The sequence below is a fragment of the Pleurodeles waltl genome, chromosome 1_2, assembly GCF_031143425.1.
Source record: "Pleurodeles waltl isolate 20211129_DDA chromosome 1_2, aPleWal1.hap1.20221129, whole genome shotgun sequence".
Lineage (NCBI taxonomy): Eukaryota > Metazoa > Chordata > Amphibia > Caudata > Salamandridae > Pleurodeles > Pleurodeles waltl.
Genome location: NC_090437.1, coordinates 645,561,834 through 645,579,153, shown reverse-complemented (window position 1 = coordinate 645,579,153; position 17,320 = coordinate 645,561,834).

Below are 17,320 nucleotides of genomic sequence, written 5' to 3'. Positions count from 1 at the left end.
AGTTTTTATCCCTTTTTCGTAAGACCTTCCCCCAAAATTCTATTGGATAGTCGCTACACCCCACTATCTTTAACCTATCAAATTATACTTTAAGTAATGCAATTGTCACCCTATGATAATTTATAACACTTTGATTAGTCTTCATAATTGACGTCTTCGTAGGTGGCACATCCGGGGTTACTTCATTCTCTGGCACGTTCTTCGGGTCAAAAGTTCTCTTTTCCCTGGTCGATTGTCCTTGGATGTTTCAAATAATGTTTCAAAAACGTATAAAACTTATACTAAAATAGCTAGCATGCGGGTGAGGAAACATCCTCACTTGCAACATAAAACAAAGAAAAGAACACATGCTGGGTCATGGCCTTTTGCGAATCAGCACACTGTAGAAACAGAAAAATATGCTTTAATATGCTAGCTACACAGCTAAGTTTTCAGCTCACGCTAACTTAAGACTTATGGATTCTAATAAACGCAATCTTCGTAGGTGTTAACATATTCAATTAATCATAAGCAATTATCTCTTATAGTCGACATTAGTATATGTGTACAATAATAATTTCACTCTTATAAGTATGTTTAGAATACATTCAGATGAATAATACCTTATGTCTTGTTATCTCAGCATTGGTAAATATAAGCATTTCACATCTAAAGTATGTAATATTTAAATTACGCTCTCTCAAGTGCAATCCGACACCTGGTATTGGGAAGATGCTGAAACATTCCCGTGTGAGCATTCACCATGCAGTCCAAAAAAGTCCACATAAGATTATATCTCCGGCCTTCAACACAGAATAAAGGTCTATTAATATGATGATCCATACCATAACCATCAACATTTTGGATGCAGGGACTTGAACAGGTGTTAGCTGTATCTAGAATAGGAGCAGAAGGAAGACCAAACAGGAACCATAACTTACGCAGTTGATTCTTTGGCCCCTTCTTCATGCGGTCTGTTCCTCATATCTTTTCCAAAAGGAAGAAATTGAGAAAGTATGTATTCGGATAATTCAATAGAAGCCGCAGTGCCAGCAGACTGGGAGAACAGGAGAGATGCTGAAATACTTTCTTTGATCATTTTTGTCTTTCCGATGACAAAATTGTGATGTGAGTTGCATGGCTATTGGGAAGACTGTAATTAACGAGCAGATCTCTTGGTGCCTGATAATTCCTCGATGATCTTAAAGGTTTCATTTTGTTTATTAGTGGGTTCATTGATGCGAGTGCTATACAAGACAGATTCGACTCTATGGAGCAGTGATTTATTGACTTTGAATTCCTCTTTAAACAGATCCTTTTTATTTGCTGCATAGTCAGAGTGCCAGTGATTCGTCATCTGATGATCTATGAGTTTGACAAACCTGAGTTTCTTACTAAATGAGGTGCAAGTTTGGAGGAAAGTCTCAAGATGCGGCGGTGCAAAGCCATGTGTAAGGTGCAGGCAATAGTAATAGTAGGTGGAATTGGAGGCCTCCTCTTTAACATGACCATCTAACTTAGTACCGGATGTGGTAAGAGATGACGTCAGAGCCTCATGATCAAACTTCTTCCAAGGGTGAAAGAGAGGGCTGGCCTGAGAGGGCAGTGCTTCCAAGGATACTGCAAAGCTGACCAGGTGGTGATATTATAAACTCATACTAGAACAATTGTGTGGCCTTTAACTTACGTCTGCCCTTTGATCGTTTGGACGAATTACAATGATGACATAGGGGGTCATTTCGACCCTGGCGGCCGGCGGTATGTTGGCGGTAACACCACCAACAGGCTGGCGGTGTTCCGCCAGCAATTCTGACCGTGGCGGAAAAGCCACGGTTAAACTGCCGGCCCCTCCACTTTCCCGCCAGGCATAATCCCCAGGGCAGCGGTGCAAGCACCGCTTCCCTGGGGATTATGAGTCCCCGACTGCCAGCCTGTCCGTGGTGGTAAACACCACCATTGAAAGGCTGGCGGTAAGGGGACTGGGGGTGCCCCTGGCATAGCCCCATCGCGAATTTCGGGCAGTGAAATGCGCTACTGCACCCGCTGCACATCAACATTGCCGCCGGCTCTATTACGAGCCAGCAGCAATGTTGATGTGCCATTTCCGCTGGGCCAGTGGACGGTAACGCTGTTACCGTCCGCTGGCCCAGCGGAAATGTCGGAATAGGGAGGCATGAATACCGCCGGCAATGGCGGTATTCTGTCTCCCCCGGCCTCAGCGGTCTGGAGAAAAGACCGCCGAGGTCGGAATGACCACCATAGTCTCAAAAAAGTATTTCTGACTGGCCTTAGGCATGTCATTCCACATATCAAAATTGCCAATGGCGATTATACGATGGTAGGAGGTGCTCAACATAGCAGATTTGTTCAAAGAAGGCCATAGCAAAATACAGCATATCCTGATGGAGGTGGTATGCTACCACGCAAATCAGACACACAAGACATATATTTTTTTTATTGTGCCCAGGTCGACTCAGGGATAGGGTGATATTCCAGCATCAGAATGTTTAAAGATGTAGGTGCAATAACTGCTACACCACCTCCGTTTTTATAATTTCACCGATTCTTATTAAAATGATAAGCAAGGGTGGGAGAGCTGCCAAGCCTTCAGGGGTGGAGTGGTCTTCCAGGCAAGTTTGAGTTAAACAGTATGTCTGTTATGTCATTGAGCAGTAGATTATATATTTGCGTACTAGGCTTCTCTAAAGGGCAGGTGTTTGGAAGGGCTATTCAGAGGGAGCCAGGGGGACCAAGGAAAGCTGCTTGCTTTGCTTGACCTTGAAGGCCCTTCCTTGCTGTGTCTGCAGAATGAAGTGCCACCCTGAGGGGGGTGTTAGTTAAAAAATCATTAATGAGGCGGTCACTATGAGGATTTCTGACCAACTCTTTCCTAGCCTCTAAAGTCAGCTGGCTGAGGGAAGAACTTACTGGTTTTAATTGGCAGCGTTCTACTTTAATTTAGCAGAAAAAATGGGCACAATGACTGGTCCCATTATGTGCTGATGGACGCAGATGGGTTTTCATTTTGCTCATCAGGCATTAAACAGCCCTTTCAAAAAGATGGTGGTGAGCTAAAGACTACAACTCTTATCCCAATTGGTAGTGGGCGCTGTGACTCAAACAATACAATATGCCACAGAATCAGAACAATCTTATTAATCAAATCAAATTAATGTTTTTAAAGTGCAGCTACTCACCCGTAAAGGTCTCAAGGCCCTGAGGGGGTTTGTCCTCTGAGCTTCAGTTGAAGAGCCAGGTTTTAAGGTCCTTTCTGAACTGATGCAGTGATGGTGACTGCCTGAGGTGCAGGGGCAGGGTGTTTCAGCTCTTTGCCTCAAGGAAGGAGAAGGATCTTCCACAAGCCATATGAGAGGTAGGGTGGCTAGTGCTTGTTGAGCAGAGCAGAGACTTCTAGTGGGGAAGTAGAAATTGATTCAGTGGTTGTGATAGGCAGGTTCCAGGTCTTGAAGGGCCTTGGGCAAGGAGTTTGAAGTTAATCCTTTTCTCTATAGGAAGCCAGTTGAGATCTCTTCGGTGACTGGCGATGTGGTTTTGGTTGGGAATGTCCAGGATAAGCCTGGCAGAGGCATTTTGGATGTGCTGTAGTTTATCCAGGATCTTCTGGGTGCGTAGAGAGCATTGCCACAGTTGAGTCTGCTGGTAACCAGGGCATGGGTCAAGGTTCTGCGACAGTCCTTTGGGGTCCATTTGTAAATTTTTCAGAGCAGTTGGAGAGTGTGAAAACAGGAGAATGTGACTGAGTTGACTTGGCAGGTCATGGTGAGCGATGGGTCCAGGTTGAAGCTGAGGTTGCATGCATGGTCTATTGGGGTGAGGGGGTGTAGAGGGTGGATGGCCACCAGGAGTCTTTCCAGGGTGATGTGGAGGGTCCCAGGATGAGGATCTCGGTCTTGTTGGAGTCATCCAGGCAGCAACGGCTTCCATCCCGTTGTGAAAATTCTTCTTTGCAGTTGTGAGGTTTCTGGTCAGAGAGATGATCAGCTGGGTGTCGTTGGCCTGGGAGATGATGCTCAGCCTGTGGTTTCTGACGATGGATGCAAGCGGGGCCATGTAGATGTTGAAGAGTGTGGGGCTCAGGGAGGAGCCCTATGGGACTTCACAGCTGATCTCCGTATGTTCTGACAGGTGAGGCGGGAGTCTGACTCTCTGGGTTCTGCCAGTCAGGAAGGAATGTATCTATTGTAGGACCTTTCTGACTGCAGGTGAATTAAAGTGCAAATTATTGCATTAAGTTCAGTGAAACAATAGTCAATCGTTTTCCTTCCACTAGCTTAGCTGCATGAATGAGCATAAAATAGCCCTTTCAGAATAGATGACAGTGTGTAAATGTCTAGACCACTAATCCCTAAATAGTAAGGGGTGCGGTAACTCAAAAGATAAAATATATCACAGAATCACAACTATCTTATTAAAAACAGTGCAGGTGGTGTAAATTAGAGCAGAAAGTGCAGAGAAGCATAGTGAATAGTTTTACCACACTGGCTAAGCAGCACAAACGTGCTGCCTCAGGCAGTAAATAGTCCTTAAAAAAAGATGGAGGTGAGTTTAACACTAAGCCGCTAATCTCAAAACGGCAAGGGGTGCAGTGATTCAAAAAAGCAATAGTTATTTCAATAGCAATAGATGATCTTACAGTTCAGCTAGTAAGAGATGAGAGAAGCAAAGAGGGGCTCATGAACCATTAATATCAAGCGAAGACCATCTTACTCTTAAAGATATCCAGGATATCTAGGAATTTGAAATAAAGGGCGTATTTGCATCCTAGAATTTGCTGATGTCATTGACATATTTAACCATGAGCCCGCATGAATGAGGCCAACTGTTGAACATATTTGAGACCACTTTGGACAATTTCTAAGTACAGCCTGAATTCTTGTAAAATTCTAGTTCTACCATTAAATTCTGGGATAGTTGTATTTTCAACCAGGAAAACATGTTTGATATAAGGTTTCTTATTTGCCCAGAAATGGCATAGATTGTCACCTAAGAGACGTTTTTTAGTTCTGGCTACAACAGGTCTTGATAGTTTGTTTACCTCACATCATCAATTCTTCATAAAAGTGCAAAAGTATTGAGACAGAGGTTTGGAGCAGACCCCCTGAGGCATTAATTTCATGTGGTTTCATGGTTGCCATTTCTTCGATGGGCTGTCCTTAAAGGCCTTTGTATTTTGTGACAGTTGCATTGTCCCGTGTGTGTTCCCACAGGTTTTGGTGATGGGATATCACACAGTCCTTTAAGCCAGTGTCTGATGTTTTATGTATTTACTTTGTAGACATGATACTATTTTAATTGGTGATTTGTGGCTTTTTTGTTTAGTAAGTGATTGCTATTTTGCTGCATTATCTTATTGTAAAGGCAAGGTTTTCCCTTTCCAATGATCAAAGCAAAGAGGTGCATATCTAAAAGAAATGTCCCTGATATGCTAGGAGTTTTTACTTGATATTGCCCAATAGTCCCCTGTTCATCAGACAAACTTGTTTATCCTACTACTTAGATGTTATCTTTTGTGGCTGTATCCTGGCATCACACCTGATACAAATCTTGGCATTCCTGAGGATAGTAACCCTAACACGAACCTAACATCACCCCTAGCAACACCCCAGACAGTTGCTGATATACACTCTTTCACCTTAATGGCACATGAGGTGCAGCAAAGCATACTGAGTATGCCTCAACACACAATGAGCCTTCCCTTCTCTCATAAAGGAGAATACAAGCATAGTCAAGGCATCCCTCTGCTCTGGAGTAATTCTTGACCCATCTGAAACACACCATCATCACCTTGCTCCTTGAAATAAAGTCATCTGACCCAAGGATTTTCTTAATTGAACACTTTTCATGTTACAACCACAAAAGACACATTCAACCATTGCCCATTGTATGTACAGTGTTCCTGCTATTATTCCAAGTGAGCCATGTACAAGGGAACAATCAACTTGCCATTTTTTACAGTCCTGTTATTCAATACATTCTGCAATTCTCTATAACTACGATCCAACTACCCCTCATCCAACAATGTCAGGAGGTATGCTGTCATGAATGTCCAATAATCCATAGGTGGGATGCTTGGGGAGCTCCTCCGCATATGTCTCCACCTGATCCCTGCAGTAGACAATGTCCCGAAACCACTGTGTCATAGTCGGATATGTTTTCTTTCTCCAGTGGATGGCAACCCTCCTCTTTGCCAGCAACAAGGCTATAGCTGATAACTCGCGATTCACTGGCTACAAGGGCTTAACACTTCCCAGTCGGCATGTATGGGGTTACATATTACTGTATCTAAGATGACCCTTGTAACCAGCTCCCAGTGTTTATACATCCTGCCACATCCTCATGCAAGATGCAAAAAATCCACCCGCCTGCCACATCTGATGTAACTGTCCTCCTGCCACAGCCCATATCGGACCAATTGTGTAGGCAGGTAGTATACTTGCTGCAGGAACTTAATATGTGAAATACGTCAATTCCCATTGGCAGTCAGCCTGCCCATCCATGCACAGAGAAGTCCCACTCTTCCTGTGTAAGTGGAATCTTGAGTGCCCTGTTCCACCTATCTAGCACAGTAGTGTCTAACCTGCACCATAGCATATAGGTTTGTGATCAGACCTTTATGACACAGACTTGTGAGCACTATTTGTAAAGTCCTGGAGGTAGGGGGAGCATGTAGGCAGGCGCGGCCCGTCCTTTAGGCCGGGGGGGCATGCCTCCCCACCTTTTGCCCCTCATGAAGAGTGTCTGTCAGGCTGAACAAAGGTCAGCCTGACAGACACACTTCATGTTCAGGTCAGGCAGGCTGGAGCAGACATGCGCGATTTGCTCAGACTCCTGGATGTCTGAGCTGAACCTTGCTGGGCTGAGGAGGTCACAGCTCCTATGGGCATGACCTCCTCGGCACAGCAAAGGTGCCTCGAGGCCCTCCCCTGGGTGATGAGGAAAGTGTCACCCATTGACTTCAGGTTTAAGCCCTGAAGCACCCAGGGCAAGTGTCAATCAGTGACACTTTGTCACAGAGTGGGAGGGGGTCAGCAGTCTTACTGACCCCATCCTACTCTGTGACGAGGCTGGAACTGCTGCCCTCCCAAAATGGCTGACCTATGGTCAGCCAATGAGGGAAGGCAGCAGTCCCAACCCTCCTGGGACCTCCGAGGCTGAAGGTAAGTGTGTCTGTGATCTTTTAAAATTAATGTTTGGTGCGTGTGTGCATGTTTGAATGTTATGAGTGTTGTTAGTTGATGTGCATGCGTGCGTGCGTGTGCGTGTGTAAAAGAATTAGTGTGTGTGTGTGTGAGATCTTTTTAAATGAATGTTTGGTGCGTGCATGCATGTTTGAATGTTATGAGTATTGTTGATGGATGTGCATGCGTGCATGTGTGTGTGAAAGAATGAGTGTGTGTGTGATCTTTTAAAATGAATGTTTGGTGCGTGCATGCATGTTTGAATGTTATGAGTGATTTTAATGTATGTGCATGCGTGCGTGTATTTGGGTGTGAAAGAATGAGTGTGTGTGTGCTTTCCGCCCGCCCCCCCTAAAGCTGCTGGCTGCCACTGCATGTCGGAATGTCACTTAGGGTTCTCACAAGGCTGTTTGTAGTCATAAGTATGTAAAATGCATGAGTGGGGAGTTGTGACTTCGCTGTGAGGGTGCTGAGAATTGTACGAAACATTCTTCTGGAAACAACTCCTCCATCGTCCCAAGACCTGCTCCCTTGAGTAGACTCAGGGCCTTCGGCTCCGGCAAAAGGAGGGATTAGGATGATATGCTATTGGTAGTGCTGGTGCATACAGGGGGCCTTTACCTGTCAGGGCTCCAATAACCTACTAAACATGCAATGTAAAGTTAATAGTACTAATACTGCTGCAGACCACATCCACCTGTTTATTGAAAAGCAATGAGGCCAGCTGTATTGGGTGCGCAGTGTCTTCTTCCACTGCTAGGTGTGTCATGTATCTTTCAGGGGGTGCCAAGTAATGTGCCTGGGGCATTAAAACCACCCGTGCAAAGGGAAGTGCGAGTTGCCTCCAGTCATTCTACAGTTGTTTCCTGGCCCAAGTCATTGTTAATAACATGGATTGCAATGTCTTAAAAAAGGCCCATGTCAGGGGGATTGGTATGTTCACAAATAGGTGTAAAAACTGTGGCAATATGTTCATTTTTATTACCGCTATCTGATCTGCCAGTGTCAGCGGAAGACGAGACCATTGCTGTACATGATCCACTAACTTGGAGATCGACCCACCTTAATTCCATCGGGTCACTAGTTCATGATCCCTGTGCACCCAGACCCCCAAATACCTTACTGGGTCCGTACACCACTGCAGGGGGGTACTCTGTGGGAACCTATCCGTACCAACCATTAGTGGTAACACATATGACTTCTCAAGTTAATACTCAAAGCCTGACTGCCATTCGAACCACAAAAACTCTTGTATAAGACTGATCAGATGAGCTCCGGGCTCCCGCACATAGAGCACCATATAGTCTGCACATTGTGATATTACCAGCTGGTGTTTGAATCTAAGGGACGCAGCCACATGTTTTTGCCAAATGGTGCAGGCCAATAGTTCCACTACCTGTGCAAATAGGATCAGTGATAGGGGACACCGCTGTCAGGTTCCCCTGCACACCGCAAAAGGGTCCAAGACCACATCGTTGATACGTATCCTAGCTTCAGGCCCCATGTAGAGCAGTTGGATCCAAGTAAACCCCGCAGGAATGACCATCCACTGTAAAATGCGTAACATGTAGGGCCAGGCGTCAGAGTCAAATGCCTTGGCGGCATCCAGTAAGACTGCAGCCACCTTTATAGACGGATCTAAATGATGCAGAAGGGCAAAGAAGGTATATAGATTTTGGGTGGTACATTGGGAGGGGATGAATCCTGTCTGATCTGGTAGGATCATGTTGGGCATCAAAGGAAGCATTCCCACAGCTATCAATTTGGCCATAATCTTTGTGTCTGTATTAATGAGGGACAGCGGTCTTTAGTGCTCCAGTGGCTTATCCGGCTTCACGAGTGAGACAATAAGCACCTCTTTTAGGGCTGGGGGGAGGTTCCATGCTGTGTAAGCCCCCCTCAAACAGCTGCAGGAGATACTGGGCTAATAGGTCTACATATTCTTTGAGAACTCCCCGGTGTTCCATCCAGTCCGGGGGATTTACCATTTGATAATCTTTTGATTTTTTTTGTATTTCATCAGCTGTAAATGGTTGACTAAGATATTCCCTTTGCCCCGTCGAAAGCTATGTTGGTGCAATATCATCCAAATATCATTTTACATCAGCCACTGTTGCTGTCTCCCTGGGGCCATACATCACAGCATAAAATACAGAGAATTGTGCTAGGATGGACCTAGTGTCATACCACGTCTCGCCGCCTGAGTTAACTATCCTCTCTACGTGGGTTGGAGTCCTAGAGGTCCCAAATTTATTGACTAAGGCACGGCCAGACCGACCTCCCTCACCGTCGGAACGAGCAACGTGTCTCCTTGGCAAGTGTCACACCTCATTCTCAGCCGTCTCTTATATTCACTCACCTGTTCCTAGATATGTGCTAGTGTGTCAGAAGACAGGTGGGCTATATAGTCCCACTCCAACGTCTGCAATGTATTTTCAATAGTACGCAACCTGGATTTAAAGTCTTTCATTATACCTGCTTATGCCCCTATGCCCCCCCCTTATAGTGACCTTGAATGCTTCCCAAACTATACCTGTACTCTTCACTGAGTCTTTATTGAGCAGAAGGTACTCCAGTATGGCCTCCCAGACCGTCCCTCTGTACACCTGGTTTAGTATAACCACATAGGGCAACCTCCAACAATATTGCAGATGTACACATTTGGGAATATGCAGTGTAATATATACTGGTGCATGATCTGATAAATTGCGGGGAAGATGTTGCTTCTCTCCCGCCCATCCCTGCACATCCCTGACAAGTAATCAGTAATCCAGCCAGGACCATGAGCCATGCACTGAGGGCACATAAGTACCCGCCTGATTCCTTGTTGCCACAGCTGCCACACATCTATGGCCCAAACTCCGACATGTATTCTCTCATAATTTTGGCAGCCAGCTTAAACTGCCCTATGGATGTCGCTGACCTGTCTATCCCTAGATCCAAACATAGATTGAAATCCCCACTCCATGGCAAAGGCATAGCTGGAAAAACATGCAACTGGTTCCAGATGTGGAGGAAAAATTCTGAGTTGTCTACATTTGGACGATATGTATTACGCATAGTGATCATGGTACCACACAGCTTGCTCTGCACCAGGACATAGCATCCCTGCTCATCTGTTTCAAAATGCACCAGTTAAAATTACACTCCCTTCTTACTTAGTATAATTACCCCTCAGGCATATGTACGCCATGCGTAACCCCAGCCATCTCGCACCCACCACATCTGTGGCATGTTTTGAAAGGTGCATTTCCTGTAAATACGCCAAATGCACATTATGTCGGTCCAGATATGCTTACACCTGCCTAATCTTTGCCGACACCTGTCTAATCTTTTTTGGATTATTTATCCCCCATATATTTCAAGACAAAAAGCCTAGAGAGGCTGCATGAGGATTTATGAGGATCTCCAGGACAACATCAATTGCATATCAAGATGATGCAAGTTAATACCAAGCGATGTAAATAATATACAGTCTGTATGGGCAAAAAACAACGCCCCACACACAACTCACCCTCAACCCACTTCAGCGACTGCCAACCTGCTAAAGGCACATTCCCACCTATTCGACCACAACAACAACAGTTAAACCATTCAGCACTCCACTGTTCATGGCTCTTCCACACACCATGAACCTTCCACGGCATGCAGGACATTCCCTCCAGGTGGCAGGTAGCGAGCCAGGCCTCAAAATGAACGGATGTGACCGGGCCACCATTACAATCAATATACTCCAAAATTAACCATCCACTCTGATCAATCAATAATAACGGTAACTGGAAAAATTATGTCAACGATATAGTAGCCACCTCAAGGCACAGCACAGAATGCAGTACCCAAGGCTCCCATCAATCATACTGTACTGCAGCTCATTAACCACTAGTTGGCTTTGTCTGAGGCGAGTCTATGCCCTAATCCGGCTTTCTTAAGACAGTCCATAGTGGCACCCAAAGCTGGGCCGGGTACAGCGTGGCATCGTCCACTCCAGCCTGCTGTAGTTTCTTTTTTTCTGGTGCAAACTCCCATCTGGACTATTGTAGTGAAATCCAGGAAAAAGATGATTGAATTGCCCTGATACTGAACTGTCTTCCACTTACTGGAGAGGTGCAGCACCATGACCCAGTATAAATAATTAAGCAATCTTGCTATTACAGATCGAGGCAGTGCCCCAGGGGGGTCACGCCTCTAATGATCTATGGACCCGTTCAACTATCAACATATTGGAAAAATGTTCAGTGCCAAATGCATTTCTAAGGTAGTTTCTGGTAGTCCCAACATTCAGATACTATTTCTATGGGAACTTGCTTTGAAAGCTTCATTCTTTGCTTGAATGATGGGTATCACTTTTTCTGTGTTCAGACACGTTTCTCTTGTGCGCTGTAGTGTATCTTCAGAGGCAGATATGCATTGTTCTGCCTTACGTAGGCAGGTCCCTTGTCAATCGAGCTTGGTGGCCATTCGATCCATGCACACATTTAATGTGTCTTTTTTGCTGTCAATCGATTGCAGACTATGCTGCATTGCAAGGAATAGGTTTCCAATGATGTGCTTACTCTTGCCTGTTCCTCTTTCTCAAATCCTAGTGACACTTCTCATTGGGCCTGTTGACATGTTTGGCTTCAAAGGTGAGCTGCAACTGGTGCTTAGCCGCCTTCCCCATTGTACCTCAATAGTTGCACCATCACCTACTTTGAACTGTGTCTCCAGGCAAGTGCTGTGACTATTGTCCTATTTCAGCTCTCCACCAGCCGGATCAAGCCACCTAGTAGATGAAAGCAAATGGGGTTCTTAGTAGTCCAGTTTGTCTGCCAGTGTAAATGCCTGTCCACCGACTCCACCTTCACCCCCACCCTCGCATAGCACTGGCACCCACCAGGTCGGGCCCCCACCCCAGACACAGGTGCCTTCTCATCACATTTGTGCCTCTGTCTCATAAACGTCAAAGAGTATAAAGTATGCAGGGCCACTGCAGACTCCCTGGCTGGCCAAGCATTTTAGTATTCAGACTGTCAAAATCACCCCACGGAAAGGGGGGGTCCAGCTATCTTTCATGCCAGTAGGGTCTGGCTCTCTCACACCCACCACTGCTCTCCTCTAGTAACGCACCGTGTTCATTTAAAGAGGGCCCTCACTCCACCTACATATGCCCACACCAGTCAATGGCAATTCCCTGCACAGGCTCCTCATCTATCAGGCAGTATCAGAAACTCAGAGCCAACTCAGTGGAATTTGTCTGTTATCCCTCCTTCCGATTTTACCGCTGCTGCTTGCCGGTTGCTCCACAAGGGCCCCACAATGTCCGAGGCTCCAGAGGACATAATCTGCGGGTTGGAGGTGATCTCCATGGCATGCAGGGGCAGGGACACACTGTCTTATTAATGCAGTCATGTGTGTGGTCAATTGGGCTGCCCAGCACCAGAAACACTCTCCATGCCACAGCAGTAGTACTAGCCTCCTGCCCACAGCCCTGATCAATTGTGCTGACACCACCACTCACCCCCATCACCTCATTTATCTGTTTAGCTGTACCACTCAGTAGGCCATGCACTCCGGTGCACAGGCCTCACCCACTCTAAAGCTCCATGCAGCGCTGCCATGTTTCCAAAATATACCCTGCAACCACCTGTTGTTCGGTGGTAACCAGGCTATATCCTGCAAGTTCTTGACCTCTGGGAAGTCTCTCTAGTCCTCCATCCCCGAGCAGATGCTCCTTCAGTTTGTCAGTGCCACATTTTTCCTCCTTCGGTAGCAGGGCCCGCAGTGTTCAGTTTCACCATTATGCAGCTCATATAGCCTAACTGTCTACCAGATAAGGTTGCCCCCCCTCGGCACTACACCATGTAGCACTTCTGCAGGAGTGGATGGGCTCTTAGGGCAAGGATAGTTGTCGGATTGTAGGCAGCGGTCTGCAGAGTCGCACTATAGTGCGACCATCTTTCTTTGGGCTCTCTAGCACCTCCCTATCTGACCCAATGATACTAGTAAACAATAGGCCAATTTCTGCCATTCCTTTCCTTAGAAAAATCATACAAGGGAAGAAGAATTTACTGGTATATTTAACTAAACCGCCTTCTCTCTGACTACCAGTCTGGATTCAGGCTGCAACTGTGCTAACCATCATTTTATTACCCATGTTTGAGGACCAGTAGCTTGATTTATACTACCCAGCCTTTCTGCTGCCTATGACACGGTTGACAGTACTACACTGTTAAAAAGACTGGAACATTGGGCTGGGATATCAAAACTTTGTCTGTAATGAGTCCAATAATTTCTCACCAAACAGAGTCAGAAAATGATGATTAAGACAGCTGAACCAGCCACTTTCAAGGCATTCTGGAAGATTCATCCCTGTCTAGTATTCAAATGCACATATGTCCCTTGGCAGAGCTTCTTTGAAAGTACCAGGTATATTTCTACATTTAGTCTGATGACACCTTAACCCACTTTTGCATGGCAAATGAACCTGAGAATTCTACCAAAGTTACTTTGTGTCTGCTCAATGCATTCCACTGTTATAAAAGACAATTTCCTGTACATGAAAGGAGCTACTGATGAGATTCCAGTAATAATAACTAACCTTTAATTGCTCTTTAGGCCTTGGAACCCTGCTTTTACCTCCCTGAATGTAAGGAATCTCATAAGTGTTTCAGCTCTAATCTCATATTCACTACCCAAGTCAATGCTGGAGCACCTGGAGAGAGAATGGGTGCAGTCACTAATTGCACTCTCCCTGTTGTAACTTTTTTCTCTTGCATATCTTAACAAGGTTAGAAAAGAAGGTCTCTCTGTGAAGTTGCACATGGATTCCATGTTAGCTAACTGCAGTAATCTCTGTAGCACAGACATTCAGAGTTAGTGCCCAAGCTTGCAATGCTCACTCGTATTAAAGAGCTCCATTTGTAAGTGCTATCTCACACTCAGTTTACCACAGCATCCTCTTGCATACTATGAAAGTCATAGTATGACTAATATCCAAAAGAGTGCTATCATTTGAGGGAGGTGTGTGACTGTATAAACTGAAATCTCATTACGTTGGACAGTACTGGGGTAACAATAACTTTCCAAACAAATATCCACTAATCATGCCTAAGTCTGCCCCAGAAACATCCAATTCCGAGTTGTCCCCTGTTTTGTCCCCTTGTAAAACGGTATGGAATTGCCAATTATATGTGGTTTACTGTTCTGAACATGTAGCAAATATATAGTTCTCCCTCTTCGTAGTTTGAGAAGTGAAGGATGATGTTAAGGACTAGAGGGAGGTGTTCCCCTAACAGACAAAAAAATCAGAGCAACTGCTGCTGCAGTCAAAGTCTCATGGGGTTTTTGCTACCAGAAATACCATTTGGTAAATTGGGCAGAGTTCTCTAACACCCAGAAAAAAATAGGTGCAGGAAAACAAGTTCACTTTGAATAAGACAAAATGGAATTCCATACATCAATTTCATTTCACCTGTCTCAGAATCAGGGCCTTAGTAGGTCTAAGCAGCTCATTATTCTGTAATACAACTATAAAAGAACCATGTGGTATAGATTGCTCGTTTTCAGATTGTAATTATATATTGTCAATTATCCTTCATGACTACTATAGACAATGTTTTCATTTAATTCTATGCAAACTATCAACACAGCAGACATGTTTTGTGGTGTCTCATAGCTTCTTCTAGACCTGAAACTGATAAATTCTGAAGTTCTGACAATAAATGGCTTATGGGTTCTCTATACTCCTCTTGCATGTAATTGGAATGTTGTTTCAAACATGACCCACTCTTTATTTCATTTATGTTAGAAATTGGGTTTCTAGTTGGCAGAGGTATGCACTCTGTTCAAGAAGAGACGATAGTCCTAGTCAGGGCAAGTAAGTTACACACTAAAAGGTTACCTGTGCTTACCCTCTGGTAACTTGGCACAGAGCAGTCATGATAAACTAAAGAGAAAATGTGTAAAGTATTTGTGGGCACCCACAGCAACACAGTGAAAACAATACAAAAGGACTCCACAACACTTTTGAAAAGTAGCCAATATTTAGCTGAGTCAAACAAGACCAAAACAACAAAAATCCAACATACACAATTCAAGTAATGACATTTTAAAGTTTAAATCAAAATGCATTGCTTAGAAGACAATAGCTCCAACCAGAGCTATTTGGTCGGGCTGGACTCAGACAAATCCAAAATTGCAGTCTGACTGGGATGGAGTACGGGCCGGGAACAGGAGTCACGCAGACCAGCTCACAGAATCTTAGTTGCATCTATGCTGGTTGATGATGCATTGATCCAGAGGAGGGGATGCACAGTGCTTGCAGGTGATGCGTTGTTTTGTGATCGGCCAACATTGTTGATTCATCGATGTCCAGAAAGGATGAGTACTAGTTCTAATGCGTCAGTGTTGCGTCAGCCAAGGTGTGCCCACGTTGTAAGTCGGGGTTGTTGTGTCACACAGTCGGCGAGTGGTGTCCATGGCTTCGGCGCAGACAGCTGCAAGGTGGCATTTTTGCAGTGGGTTGCATTGGTTCCAAGTGATGCACTGGTTTTGTTCCATCATTTCTAGTGTTGTAGCACCACACTCACCTCCAAGGGCCCAGGTCTGGAGTTGGCTCCACTTGGGAGAGCAGGACTCACCAGCAGAGAAGCCCAGGTCCTGGTAGCAAAATGCAGGTAATGTCTTTGGTATCCCTGAGACTTCAGAAACAGGAGGCAAGGTCAGTCAGGCCCTTGGAAAAGCTTTAGATTGAAGGATGTAGAAAGTTAGATCCAGTTCTTTCACTCCCAGGCAAGAAGCCATGGGCAGCAGGCCAATACAGCAGAGAAAACAGCAAAGTGCCAGTCCCTCCTGACAGCTCAGCAGTTCTTCTTCCTGGTATAATGTCCTCAGTCCAGATGCGTTCTGAGTATATGGTGTCAGAGGCACAGTACTTATAACTAAAATGACCTTTGATGTAGGGGTAGCTTCAAAAGAATTCTCTGAAGTGCACATGGTTCCCTTTCAACCCTTCCCTGGCTCCAGACTACCAGTAGGGTCCTTTGTGTGAGGGCAGGACACAGCCTAATCAGATGTAAGTGTGAACTGCCTCTACTTGACCAGGACAACTATCAGTATAAAGATGAATGCAGACGTATCTCCTGCCATACCCAGCCCTTCCTGTTTGTGGCTGTCTGGAGAGAATGCACACATATAGCTGTCACCTAAACCTAGACGTGTATTCAGAGACAGGCTACGGCACAGAATGGTTAAAGAACAAAAATGTCATCTTTCTAAAAGTGACATTTTCAGACCTGCAATTTAAAAAACAACTTTAAAAAAAAATGTATTTTAAAATTCCAGAGACAGTAAACTCAATTTTTCTATCTTTTCTGGATTGGACATTTCACTTAGAAGGTGTTCCAAGGTATCCCAACATTGGTCTATGGGAGAGAAAGTCCTAGCAATAGTGAAAAACAAATTTAAGAGTTTTTCACTATCTGTACATGTTAACCTTAAAAGTACATGTCCAACTATTTTAATACACTGCAACCTGGGCCTACCTTAGGGGTGAACTACATCTAACAAAAAGGAAAGTTTGGGCCTGGCAGTTGGGTACAAAATCAGATCAAAATGGCAGGTTAAGCTGCACACACAGGCTCTGCAATGGCAGACCTGAGACCTGTTTGAAAACCTACTTTAGTAGGTGGCGCAACCAGTGCTGCAGGCCCACTAGTAACATTTGACTTACAGGCCCTGGACACACATAGTGCACTTTACCAGGGACTTACTGGTAGATCGAATATGCCAATCCTGTAGAAGCCAGTGTTACCTTGTTTTAGACACAGAACACATGCACTTTAACACTGGTCAGCAATGAAAAAGTGCAGAGAGTCCTAAAGCCAGCAAAATTGAAGTTCAGCATGCAGTCAAAACAAGAGATCAGAAAGCAAGAATTCAGTTGAAACCACCCCACAACATGCCAGGTCTAACAACTTACATTTGTAAAGTGCTGTTGAGACCTCAAAGGTTTCCTGATCAGGATGTAGTTTCATCAGTGAAATTCTGGGGGTATGAATGACATATTTCCCAACTACAAAACCAAACTGTGCCAAAGGTTGGCGGGATGACCAATGTTTGGGATACACTGTTCCCATGAAGAACAGGTGTAATGCTTATTTTCA